The 13,357-nt window shown below is 42.2% G+C and overlaps 1 protein-coding gene across 8 annotated transcripts in view; it reads right to left on the bottom strand.

Annotated features, from left to right (window-relative positions):
* Positions 1 to 13,357, bottom strand: part of LRP1 (LDL receptor related protein 1) — a 583,330-nt gene that overhangs the window by 283,368 nt on the left and 286,605 nt on the right. The gene's annotated exons all lie outside the window — the stretch shown is intronic.

The following is a 13,357-nucleotide window of genomic DNA, read 5'->3' on the forward strand; positions in this document are numbered from 1 at the left end:
CAGTCACACCCGACCCCGAGGCCGCCGCCGAGCGTGGAAACTCGGCTGTCTGTGCTGGGCCTACAGCCGCAGGGCTGACGTTGCTGGCTTGGCCATGTTGGCAAGCTTCTGTCGGTATTTCATCGACAAGATCGTCTCCTCCTCCTCCTCCTCCTCCTCCCACAACATGTCTTTCATCATCTTCTTCATTTTCGTCGCTTGCATTTTTTACTTTTCTGAGCCATTTTCGTATATCCATCATCCACGTCTTTTTCTCCTGCTGCAAGCTCGTGCTCTGTGATTCGTCCCTCGTGACTTGCGTCACTAATCTCGCGAATCGCGAGATTTGACGGTTTTATTTATTAAATGATCCATCCATCAAAAACAGGTTTTATCTGCATTATTTCAAATGTAAGCATGATTGCAAACACACAGATTTTTAATTTTTATTATAAAATTACTTTTGTAAGATGGAGGGTTGACGGTGGAGTTGATTTTGTAAGATGGAGGGTCATGTGGTGCATGTGCACTTCATCTTTAATAATGTAAATTTATGTCTTTTCCTTAATCGTATTATTATATTATGACTATATTACATTTATACCTAACTTACAACCAATCAGGTGACCTGCTCAATAGGGTCTCCATATCGAAGATGCTGATTGGCTATTCCTTAAAACTAAATGATCCACGATATATATAGATATAACCACCCACAACATCGACATTCGACACGAGGTCTTGGCTGCTGGCGTTGGTGCTTGCGTTAGCTTTTATCTTGTGGTCTTGGACTGTATTGTCTTTCCAATTGCTTTTGGAGATGTGCTGGGAAGCGCACACTTATCTCTTGACTGTTATTCAAAGAAGGATATTATTAAAGAACAGTTTATCCAAGAAGGCCTTATTATTCACCACGTTGAACATCTGGAATAAGGGTTTTAGTTCACACAGGTGAACTCTTAAACAGCAAGGTCACAGTGGGCGCTCGTCCTGAAACACTAAGTTGTTCACAGGGTGCAACAGGGCATAAATGGGTGGTGTACAAGTGGGGGGCACCAGATGCGCCATGGGGGGGCATTGCACCCAAATGCCCCCCCCCATAGCGACGGGTCTGGAGAGAGAGGAAGAGAGAGAAAGAGAGAGAAAGAGAGAGGAAGAGAGGAAGAGGGAGAAAGAGGGAGAGAGAGAGAGAAAGAGAGAAAAGAGAGAGAGAAAGAGAGAGAAAGAGAGAGAGAGAGAGAAAAAAAGAGAGAGAGAGGGAGAGAGAGGGAGAAAGATGGAGAGAGAGAGAGAGAGATATAGAGAGATAGAGATAGAGAGTGATAGGGAGAGAGAGAGAGATATAGAGAGAGAGAGAGAGAGAGAGAGAGAGAGAGAGAGAGAGAGAGAGAGAAAGAGAGAAAGAGAGAAAGAGAGAAAGAGAGAAAGAGAGAGAAAAAAAAAAAAGAGAGAGAGAGGACACACACACACACACACACACACACACACACACACACACACACACACACACACACACAGGCAGAGACAGCGAGAGCAAGAGAGGTGTGGGAGGAGAGCACTGCATTTTATGAGGAAGGGGAGCGAGGAGGGGACAGAGAGTGAGGAGGAGGGAGGAGGGAGGAGGAAAAATAAAAGACAGGTGAGGGTTGGAGGTGGGGTTAGCAAAGAGAATGACATGTGATACTTAAGACCGAAAACGGAAAAAACCTCCTCAGAACAGCTGTACACACAACGACACAACACAGTTTGTAAAGCAATCCACCAGCACATCTGCCAAAACTTTGATATTCCAGTTCCAGAAAATTTGTTGGAAAATGAACCAAAAGCAATCACTGAAAATATTGAAGTACCACTCACATTTGACCTTATGATCCCATTGTGCATGAACATCGAAAATAAAGCATTGCGACCAGATATCATGCTTTGGTACAAAATTAAAAAGAGAAGGCGGCATTACTAATTGAGGTGTTAATACCAGTGATTTTTGATTAACGGTGCAGAAATTAAGAAAATGACCAAATACTAAGACCGAAAGCATGAAGTGAAAATATCCTGGAAGCTGAAGAAAGCCAAAGTTGTACCAGTGATGGTGAAGAACTTCACGGGAATTACGACGAAAAACCTCACACAGATATTAAAAACCGTCCCTGGGAATATTACTTCAAACAAACTACAGTTGGAAGATGTCCAGGGCTCAGTGACTATCCTGAAGAGAGCTCTCAGCACAAAACTTTGAGAACAGAAAACTTCACAGTTTGGTCTGTGAATTGTGACCCCTTACTGAAATAAAGGTGGATACTTTGACCCCACCATGGGAGGACTCCATTCCACATTCTGAAACCCACATATGTAGATACCAATCAACGACACACACACACACACACACACACACACACACACACACACACACACACACACACACACACACACACACACACACACGACGGTGTCTACTTCAAGACCTGGGAGGGATCCATTCCACCTTCTGAAACCTGCACATGGAGATAACCAGAGTTGGTGTCAAAGCCACCCAATGCTCGCCTGTTTCTACATTTATCATTTTTAAAAGACTCGTCTAATAATTAATATTTTTTTATAAAGCATTGCAGTGAAGTCTGATCCAAATAATTATAAAGCAATATATGTATTTGTATTTTGTAATCAGTAACAAGAGCACAAGTGAGCACAATATACACCCGAACAAGAAGGTATATACAGGATTGTGCTACTAAATGGAAAACAGCATCCTGGTTGTCATGGCAACCACTTTAGATGACGAACGTATGTCGGGACACACCGTCTCCACAGTCTGTACCTATGTACCAAATATGAAACGTGAAAGTTGAAAACTTTGGGAGTTAGAGTGTTATGTGGACAGGAACGGATGGAAAACAGAATCCTGGTTGCCATAGCAACCACTTTAGATGACGAATGTGTCCTGACACATCGTCTCCACAGTCTGTACCTATGTACCAAATATGAAACGTGAAGTTGAAAACTTTGGGAGTTAGAGTGCGGACAGGAACGGATGGAAAACAGCATCCAGGTTGCCATGGCAACCACTTTAGATGACGAACGTGTCGTGACACACCGTCTCTACAGTCTGTACCTATGTACCAAATATGAAACGTGAAAGTTGAAAACTTTGGGAGTGAGAGTGCGGACAGGAACGGACGGACGGACGGACGGACGGACGGACAGACGGACGACCGGAATCACATAATACGGCCAAATATACAAATATATATATATATATATATATATATATATATATATATATATATATATATATATATATATATATATATATATATATCGGGCATATAAAAAATAGTGTGGTAGATAAAAACATTAGAAAGGAAAAAATAACTTGCACCAAAAACTTTAACATTTTCATGCTCACGCCGGGGGTATCGCTATAGCTCTCTGTTCTTCGAACAGGCAAGCTAAAAACCAACAACCAACACACAAACTCACACTCACATACTCACACTCACACACTCTCTCACTCTCTCTCTCTCTCTCTCACACACACACACACACACACACACACACACACACACACACACACACACACACACACACACACACACACACACACACACACACACACACACACGTGAAGTATGTATATAAAAATGACAAAGACAGATATTTACCTTTACACAGAGTTCTTTGAAAGGGGAATTCAAGTGGGAAATTCGCAAAATTCAATTCAAAAATATATCAAGGCACAGAACACAAAAGGTATTCTCTGTTTTATACCTTCACAACCAGATCATGGCAAACACATGGTCGGATGGACCTTTTTTTTTCATATACATACGTGTCGATGTCAAAGTGAGGGGTGGATTATATAAAAAGGGGATCGCACAAAAAGGTAAAACAAAACAATATCCTGTAAAAATAAAATTGCACATTTTCAGCAGATGAGACAACTCAAGAAGCACCAACCGCACGGCACCACAGGGCCCAACACAGGCGGAAACGTACGTCTGTCTAATCGATGTTCCATTGAGAGCATAGGTACTTTGACCGAAACGAACAACCAAGCAGCTTGGAGAGCGCTCGCTAAGTGGCTTTAGCACTCAAACAAAACGGTTGAAAATCAACGGCTCGTTTTGCACGCGATTCGCAAACACATTAAACACACACCTCTCAGAGACGCCAGAAATGTCAAATATGTCCGAATTGGACAAATGAACACTTTTCTTGGAGTCGGAACTGCTTGTAAGTTCGATTCTGGAGCTTAAATTTTGAAATTCTCCTTCGTTTAAGAGACACTCATGGTGATCCCATGTGCGGAAATGAAATAAAGCAACGAACGCTGACATAGTGCAGTGTTTTTAAGTATTGCGATGTACTCAGCGATTCGTAAATATGATGAACAGACATTTGATAATATGAGTGAGGAAAGTGAAGAAAAAAAAAACTTTTTCGTAAAGAAATCATTGCGTCCTGTTGCGAGTCAGGGCATGGTTGCGCAGGTCAAAAAACATGGTGGCTTCAGAACCCAGTGAGTTTACCAAGGAACCACCTTCAGACTCCAGAGAGTGAGGTGGCTGAGGATTGCCTCATGAAGGATATAATTAAATAAGGCCATTAATTATCTTCAACAAAGGTGTATTAATTAACCTAAACACCCAATTTTCACTCTTGAACTTCCTTGGAGTTTTGTTTGTGTGCACATATACATAGATATCTATGTGCATAAATACATTTAAATTTCACATTTTCTTCTGTATCTGTGGAACAGGAGGGAACATTGCTTCCTTTGCTGAAAGTAAATAGGTATATCGGCTTAGTTATAAGACTCGTCATTTCTTTAAATTATCAGATTTCACAACAGATTTCAACAATTATTTGGTCAGGACGATATCCGATCCTAAAAAGCGAAAAAATATTTTGATGATATATTTTACTTAGTCCGTGAGAATAGATCGTGGAAAATCATCTCATAAAATGCATGAAATCGTTCCAAGCTCCTAATTTGAAAACTATAGTACTGACAAAAAAACGACGTATTCAGCGATTCATAGCTATGATGAACAGGCATTCGATAATATGAGTTAGGAAAGTAAAAAAAAAAAAAAACTTTTTCATGAAGAAATTGTTGTGGCCTGTTCCAAGCCAAGGCATGGTCGAGCAGACCAAAAAAACATGGCTGCTTCAAACCCCACTGAGGATACCCAGGAAATGCCTTAAGACTCAGAGAGCGAGGTGGCCGAGGATCGCCTGATGAAGGATATAATTAAATAAGGCAGTTAATTATATCTTCAAAAGGGGTGTTTTAATTAACCCAAACACCCAATTTTCACTGCTGCACTTCCTTTGATTTTTCTTAGTATGCATGCAAAGTTCCAGGCTGCTCGGTTTTCTAGTTTTGTAGTTGCAGAGGGGACACACTGACTGACTGACACACACACAAAAACACACACACACACACACACACACACTTTATGCAAAGCTTACGGCGGAGCTGCCACTTGGATCTGAAACAAGCGTGAAGCCTTGTTTTTTTGCGCGGGAATTGGGGTTCAAAGAACAGCCAATCTGGAAAGGCTTCGGACAAATGGCCATCTTTGATGACGAGTCAAAAGATAGGAAAACAAGCTATTTGAAGAGCAAATAAATCATCCAATCTCTGTAAAATGAATCACACTGTTTTGTTTTCATTTAGTTTAATGGGATCATTCATCAGTATTGTCATGACGAAATACAATCTACATTCTAAACAAGACATTTTGACGAAGCTGTACATTACAGCCTCCTTACAATCCACATCAGTTTTCTCGTCTTGTCTTCCACTTACCCCCTCCCCCCCCTCCCCCCCTCTCCCAATTTTCCAATTGATCACACTCCGGGTCAGGAAACGTAAATGGCAATTGATTTTGCGGGTATTCGAAGGAATGGAGTGGCTTAGTACAACGACATTGCATGCTTCCAAACACAGTTAATAGCAATTATGACTTCAAATAACAGAAATTACATCACTTGCATATATTACCTGAGAACTGAGAGCATTATGCCTGATGTTGGCTTAATGGTTGGGGTAGTGGGCTTAGGATCTTAAGATCCTGAGTTCAAATCAGACTTGGCTGTTGAATTAATACCAGGTGGGGTTGACTCTGCCTGTCATCCTTCCGAGGTCGGCAAAATGAGTACCAGCTTGCTGGTATCCTGTGGCGGAGTGGCATCCCGTCCAGGATTGCGTCCACTACCCAAGGAGACTGCAAAGGCAGCACCAACGCTGTGCACAGAGTCTGGTCCTGATCGATGGATGAATGGATGGATGGATGGGATGAGAGCATCGCAGACTGATTTTCACCAATCCATTATACAGGGTTATATACTGAAAATAAACCAATAACTAGAACATGAAGGAATTAGCTTGTTTGGTGCAAACAGAGCTCTGCTGTGGTATGTGTGAGACTGACTTACCATGTGGAGGAGTCTAAGCATTGGTTAGGGTGGTGGGTGTGGGGGGGGCATGCTGCCCCAGGGCAAATCAGTCAAAGAAAAATGGCTAACATTCCAGGAGGAAAGTGTGGCCATGAAACCTCTGGTAAGCTTGGCAGGCCTCCAGAGCTCTTTATGCTGCATCAAAATGATCTTCATGATCCAAAGCTATTTGTGCGGCCAACGATGTGGGTTATAAATGGGTCTGTGATTATTATAGCTCAATGTGGAGAGGATTCATCTTATTCACCAGATTTTAAACAAATTGGCCTGGAAAGAAAAACCACATAACTATGATGCACACAAAATGGAGGAATTTTGAACACTACAGCACCCCCCCCCCCCCCAAAAAAAACCCCTACCTCACCGCTCCAAAGTCTTGAATATACTTCTTCCCTTTCTGCCCCCTCACTACTATGTTTCACCACTTATTTTCTCTCCTTCCTTTCATCAAATTAAACGTTCTCAAAAATTGAACCTTCACCCCCCACCACCCCCTTCCTTCCCTTCCTCAATCAAGTATAGAATACATAAAGAGGGGCCAGCAGCTGATGGTAAAGTATATATTTTGTATGATGACTGTGTTTTGCAATATTTTCTCAATGAGGAAGAGTTGCTGATTATATTTAATGCACAACCACTCTCTCAATCTCAAACTTTGATGAGTAGAAGAGAAAACTAGCCTTAATCATAAAGGTTTGTATCATTCTGCATTGGTGGACAGGTAGAATGGTGGATACTCATTGGCATAATGGTTGGTGCATCTGCTCTGAGTCTGGGAGATTGAAGGTTCACTTCCAACCCTGGCCGATTCAAATGCAGAGTTTAAAAATCATACGTGCTGCTTCCTTGCTCTGTATGTGCAACATTTAAAGGATGGAGCACCGACAAACCCCATTGGTTGGCATCCATATAGGGAGCAGGTAATTCCAACTTAATTGCCCTGCCAAGTGCAGAGACAAAAGCAACGTTAAAAAAGATGGTGTCGCTGGTACCCAGAGTGCCGGGGGAATTGATGCCACTTCCCCGAAGCTCAGTGGTTGTGCTTGTTTGAGGTATTGTCTTGTGTTGTCTCGTGTGTGTGTGTGTGTGTGTGTGTGTGTGTGTGTGTGTGTGTGTGTGTGTGTGTGTGTGTGTGTGTGTGTGTGTGTGTGTGTGTGTGTGTGTGTGTGTTTGATATTGCAGCTTCTCTCGACAGGCCTTAATCCTTGTAGAAAAAAGAAAAACTGGTCAAAGTATGCTAAAAAACAGAAAAAGAGCTGATGGATTGGACATTAAACCTTTGGCAGAGCAAAATGGCATGTTCTTGTGTTTACAGTATATCTTAATGCAACTCCCACCTCCAAATTTCCAAACTGGTTCCTCTTCTCCTTGCCTCCACTTTACATTGTACTTTGTCTTATCTGGGTGTATCTTCCAAGGGCACAATCCAGGTTGTGGAAGAGTGCAGTTTTGAAAAAATAACAAGTAAACACAAAAAAAGTGCATCCTTTTCTACAAACTCAGTTGATGTAAACCAACAGCAGATCAAGGTTTGATCCACTTGTTGTGCAACACTTGTAATTATGACAGGCAGATGCACAAGGACCAAACAAGGCCTCAAAGTGTTTCACAGAAACCACACGAGATGATCCTTTCCAGAGCCTTAGGCAAGAGGTAAAATCTCACTATCATTCAGCACCACACCCACGAAACATCCATGCTATTAACTCGAGATGTCACTCTTCTCTCTTTTGTTTCATGTAGTAATGTACTTGATGGGAACGCAAAACCGACCTGCTCCACAAAGCACCCATTTCTGCCTCGATCATGGACCTGCAGAGCAGCACCTGCCTGTGTGCTCTGGTATAATCAAACCAAATGGTGGACATATGAGAGTAAACTGCCTCTTTGCAAATAGTAGGATTGAATTGATATTGATATATATATATATATATATATATATATATATATATATATATATATATATATATATATATATATATATATATATATATATATATATATATCAGGAAAAAAATTAAATGAGTCATGGATGTAGCTTCTGGACGATCTTTATGGAGACAAGCGTTTGGCCGATTAAGCCTTCTTGGTCTTCCTCAATGAGAGCGAACGTTTATTCACAATTTAAGGGATCAAACTAAACACTGTTATAGGTGAAGGTGTTTACATGTCAGGAATACCTTCAAAAACATGTACAAACCAAAATTCACTGTTTTTTTTTCAATGAAATTTCACTCACAAAAAGCCAAAGGCCACTCAAGGTGGGGGCTAAAAAAAGTATTCAGCCCCTTTGGTTGTAAAAGTATTCAGCACTTGAGATCAGTAATTGTTGGAAACAACTTTTGCAGCAATGACTACACCGAGTCTTTTTTGGGTCTTTTCCAGCTTGACACAGTGAGATGGTGAAATATTCGACCATTCTTCACATGAAAATTGCTCTCGTTCTGCCAAGTTTGATGAGGATCTTCAATGAACTGCATTCTTCAAGTCTAGCCATAAACGTTCAATTGGGTTAAAATCGGGACCTTGACTCGGCAACTCAAGAACATTCATTTTCTTCTTCAGTGTGGCTTTAGCATTTCGCTTCGGATCATTCTCCTGTTGAAATGTGAAACGTCTATCGAGTTTCAGATTCATGGCTGACTCAAGTCGGTTTTCGTCAGTGATTCGCCTGTACTTTGCACCGTTCATTGTCCCTTCCATCCTGACAAGCTCCCCAGTCCCTGCTGATGAAAAGCAGCCCCATAACATGATGCTGCCCCCACCATGCTCGACAGCAGGGATGGTGTTGACTGGGTGATGTGCAGTGCTCGGCTTGCACCAGACGTAATGCTTTGAATTTGGACCAAAAAGTTCAATTTTGTCTCGTCGGACCACAAAGCTTTTCTCCACATGGCTGCAGTATCATAAAGATGCTTTTTCGCAAAATACATACAAGCTTGTAGATGTGTCCTTTTCAGTCATGGCTTCTTTCTTGCCACCTGTCCATAGAGGTCAGCTTTTAGAAGGGAATGGGATACTGTTGAATGATGAACACTGACTCCCATTGCAGACATAGAGCCTTGCTGATCTTTCAAAGTCATTGTTGGATTTACAGTGACATTCTGAAATAGTTTCCTGCTTGCCTGGGTACTGAGTTTGAGTGGGCAACCTGATCTGGGTCGGGTCTGGGTGTTATGACACGTCGTCCACTTCTTAAGGATGGATTTCACCATACTCAAAGGGATAATGAGTGACTGAAATATTCTTCTAACCCTCTCCTGACTGGTGCTTCTCCACCACTTTATGTCTGACTTCTTTGGAAAGCTCCTTGGTCTTCATGTCTGCCTTGTTATTTGACCAAGTGAGTTGCACCTTAAAACTCCTTCGAAAAGTGGTGGGAGCTTAATTTTTCAGTTAAACCATTGATGACAGACAGGTGAAACCTATTCCAGTTATTTTGTAACTTTGCAAACAAATAATTTGCTCCTGCAGTGATTTTGGGTTAATTAATGAGGTAAAGAGGTTGAATACTTCTGCAACTGAGAATCATCCGAGTTTCTCTGTTAATCGAACTGATTCACATTTCATCTGCATTTATTAGCTTTATCACTTTGGAGTAGTTTGTGAAGACTTTATACATCAAGTTTGATTTGACAGCATTAAGAAATACGATCAGGTGGCATCAAAATGTGAAAACTTTGGAGGGGGGTAAATACTTTTGCAGGCCACTGTCGGTATCCATTATTCCCTCTGCTGCATAAGGTGAAGGTTATGTTTTCACCCCTTTCCGTCTGTTTGTTACTTGCAAAATCGAAGATTTTCCAAGTATATTTGTCAGTCGATTTTGTTATTGGGTCGTTGATCTGGTCGAAAAAAAAAATTGAGATTTTTTTTTTCTACTCTTATCAGTATTTCCGTCGATATGTTTGTCTGTCTGTCTGTGCTTGTCTGTATGTGTCTGTTCGGTCCAGTGCTCCATTAATACAATGGCGATTTCGATGAAACTTGGTTGGTAGGTTCATACCATGACAGAGTTGAGTGCAAATGAGAACCGTTGCTATGGACACCACCGTTGCCTAGCAACGGGACTTTGAAATTTTCGAAAAATAATAAAAAAATCAATTTTTTCGAAAATCAAAAATCGGGCCATGAGCGACTGTGGGCAGTACATTCAGCCATATGTCAAAAATTTCCAGCTGGATCCTATGAAAACTGTCGGAGAAGATAGACTTTGAATGAACCCTGGTCAAAAACAATAAAAAAACGAAATTCGTTATATCTCAGAGACTACGAGTCAGATATACATGAAACTGGTATGGTAGATTCATGGTATGTCCCAATTATGTGTGAGAAATAACCTTTGTGTATATATATATATATATATATATATATATATATATATATATATATATATATATATATATATATATATATATATATATATATATCTTCTTCTTCTTCTTCTCCTTTCGGCTGCTCCCGTTAGGGGTCGCCACAGCGGATCATCCGATCCGCATAGTGATTTGGCACATGTTTTACGCCGGATGCCCTTCCTGACGCAACCCTGGTCGCCTCTTACGACACAGGGATATGGTACACCTATTTTAACCGGGGTATACACCGGCCCAGTACACTGGTACTCATTTCGCCGACCTCGGAAGGATGACAGGCTGAGTCAACCCTCTGGTGTATTAATTCAGTGGCCCAACGGGACTTGAACTCAGGACCTTTTGGATCCCAAGCCGCTGCCCTAACCACTGCGCCAACACACCAGGCATATATATATATATATATATATATATATATATATATATATATATATATATATATATATATATATATATATATATATATATATATATATATATTTGGGTCGGGCCTGGAGAGTCATGGATTCACTGGATAATAGGGTGTGGCGCTGCCGGTACCTTTGCGGGAGGACGAAAGTCCGAGTCTTCAGGTCCTTGGTGCTTCCATTCTTGCTCTATGGATGTGAGACTTGGACTCTGACCAAGGATCTGAGATGGAGACTTAATTCCTTTGGTACCAGGTCTCTTCGGAGAATCCTTGGCTATCGCTGGTCGGATTTTGTGTCCAACGAGCGGTTGCTGAGAGAGAGACTCAAATGAGATTTGTTACCTGCATAGTGCGTGAGTGTCAGCTGTGGCTGTATGGACATGTGGCTCATTTCCTGACGCTGATCCTGCTCACCAGATTCTCTCAGCGAGGGAGTCTCATGAGTGGAGGAGGCCAATTGGCTGACCACGTGCCTCGTGTTTGCAGCAGGTTGATTGGCATCTGAAGGTGATTGGGATGGGCCAGGCATCTGCCTGGGGGATTACCAGACGGAGGCCCCTGGAGTACCGGCGGAAAGTGGACGCAGCGACGCGCTGTTCTGGCGCATGTTCCCATACCTGACCTGACCTGACCATTTTTCCAGTTTTTAGTGAAATTTAAGCAGTTCAAGTCCAGTGAATAACCTGAAATGGTACAAAACTAAGCGGTAAACATCCAGAGGTTAAAAAAGTTTAGGATTCCAAAAAAAGAAAAATAATGTAAATGCCAGAGTTGTTCAAAAAGGCCCTTTTTGGTGAACAAGTAATGGGTTAGCAACTGCAGCTGTTTTGCAGCAATGGAAGTAAATTAAGCCTTGAAAGTTGATGCAAACCATTCCTACAGGTGTCCCACCTTTTGTTGATAAGGTACAAACCCCATGTCCGTATAAAAGCAGTGTAGGAACAGACTGTGCTGCTGCACCCTCTGAAGCATTATTTGGATAATATTGCACTGCAGGGAGTAGTATATTGCTGTCATAATAACGAGAAGAAGACAATTAACAAAGGAAGACAGACAGACCATTCTCTCTCTATCGAGTGCAGCCTGTGGCTGCTGGTTGCATCATTGGTTGGGACGTGGCAATGCCGCTGATGCAGTGTACCCCTTACCAGTACACGGGTACTCATTTTGCCGACCTCAGAAGGATGACAGGCTGAGTCAACCTCCCGGTGTATTTTAATTCAGCAGCCAACGGGGCGAGAACTCGGGACCCTAGGATTCCCGAGCCGCCACCACAACCACGAAGCCAATACCAGGCTTTGACAGGCCATTATAACCCTTAAAAGAGTAGGTCCTTTCTTTGGAGAAATTGCAAAGCCAGCCAAGGTGTCAGTGTGTACAGTTTCCTGCACCATCAAAAGGCACTTGGAAACTGGAGGAAACTCTGACAGGAAGAGGTCTGGCAGAACCAAAGCCACAACACAATCAGAAGACAAGTTTCTGAGAGTCAACAGCTTGCGTGATAGGTGGCTCACAGGACAGCAGGTTCAATTACAGCTTAACACTGGTCGAAGTAAGGAAGTCTCAGTTTCAACTGTGAAGAGAAGACTTCGAGCTGCAGGTTTGACAGGTCGAGTGGCAGTGAGAAAGCCATTGCTAAAATGGCAAAATAAGAAAAAGAGGCTTGCCTGGGCCATGAAGCCCTGCCAGTGGACTACTGAAAACTGGAAGAAGGTCTTATGGACCGATGAATCAAAATTTGAAATCTTCAGTTCATCACGCAGGGTTTTTGTATGCTGTCGAGTAGGCAAAAGGATGGGTCCTCAGTGTGTGACACCAACTGACAAACATGGAGGAGGAAGCGTGATGATCTGGGGCTCTTTTGCTGGATCCAGAGTCGGCGACTTGCACAGAGTGACTGGCACCCTGAACCAAAAGGGCGACCACAGCATTTTTCAGCGCCATGCAATACCCTCTGGCCTACGCCGAGTTGGTCAGGGGTTCATGCTGCAGCAAGATAACGACCCAAAACAAACCTCCAAGCTTTGTTAGAACTACCTTAGAAGAAAAGAACAAGACGGAAAGCTTCAAATCATGGAATGGCCAACGCGGTCTCCAGACTTAAACCCCATCGAGCTGGTTTGGGATGAACTGGACA

Source organism: Eptatretus burgeri, chromosome 4 (genome assembly GCF_056783735.1).
Source record: "Eptatretus burgeri isolate ZD-2024b chromosome 4, Ebu_testis_v1, whole genome shotgun sequence".
NCBI classification, from domain to species: Eukaryota; Metazoa; Chordata; class Myxini; order Myxiniformes; family Myxinidae; genus Eptatretus; species Eptatretus burgeri.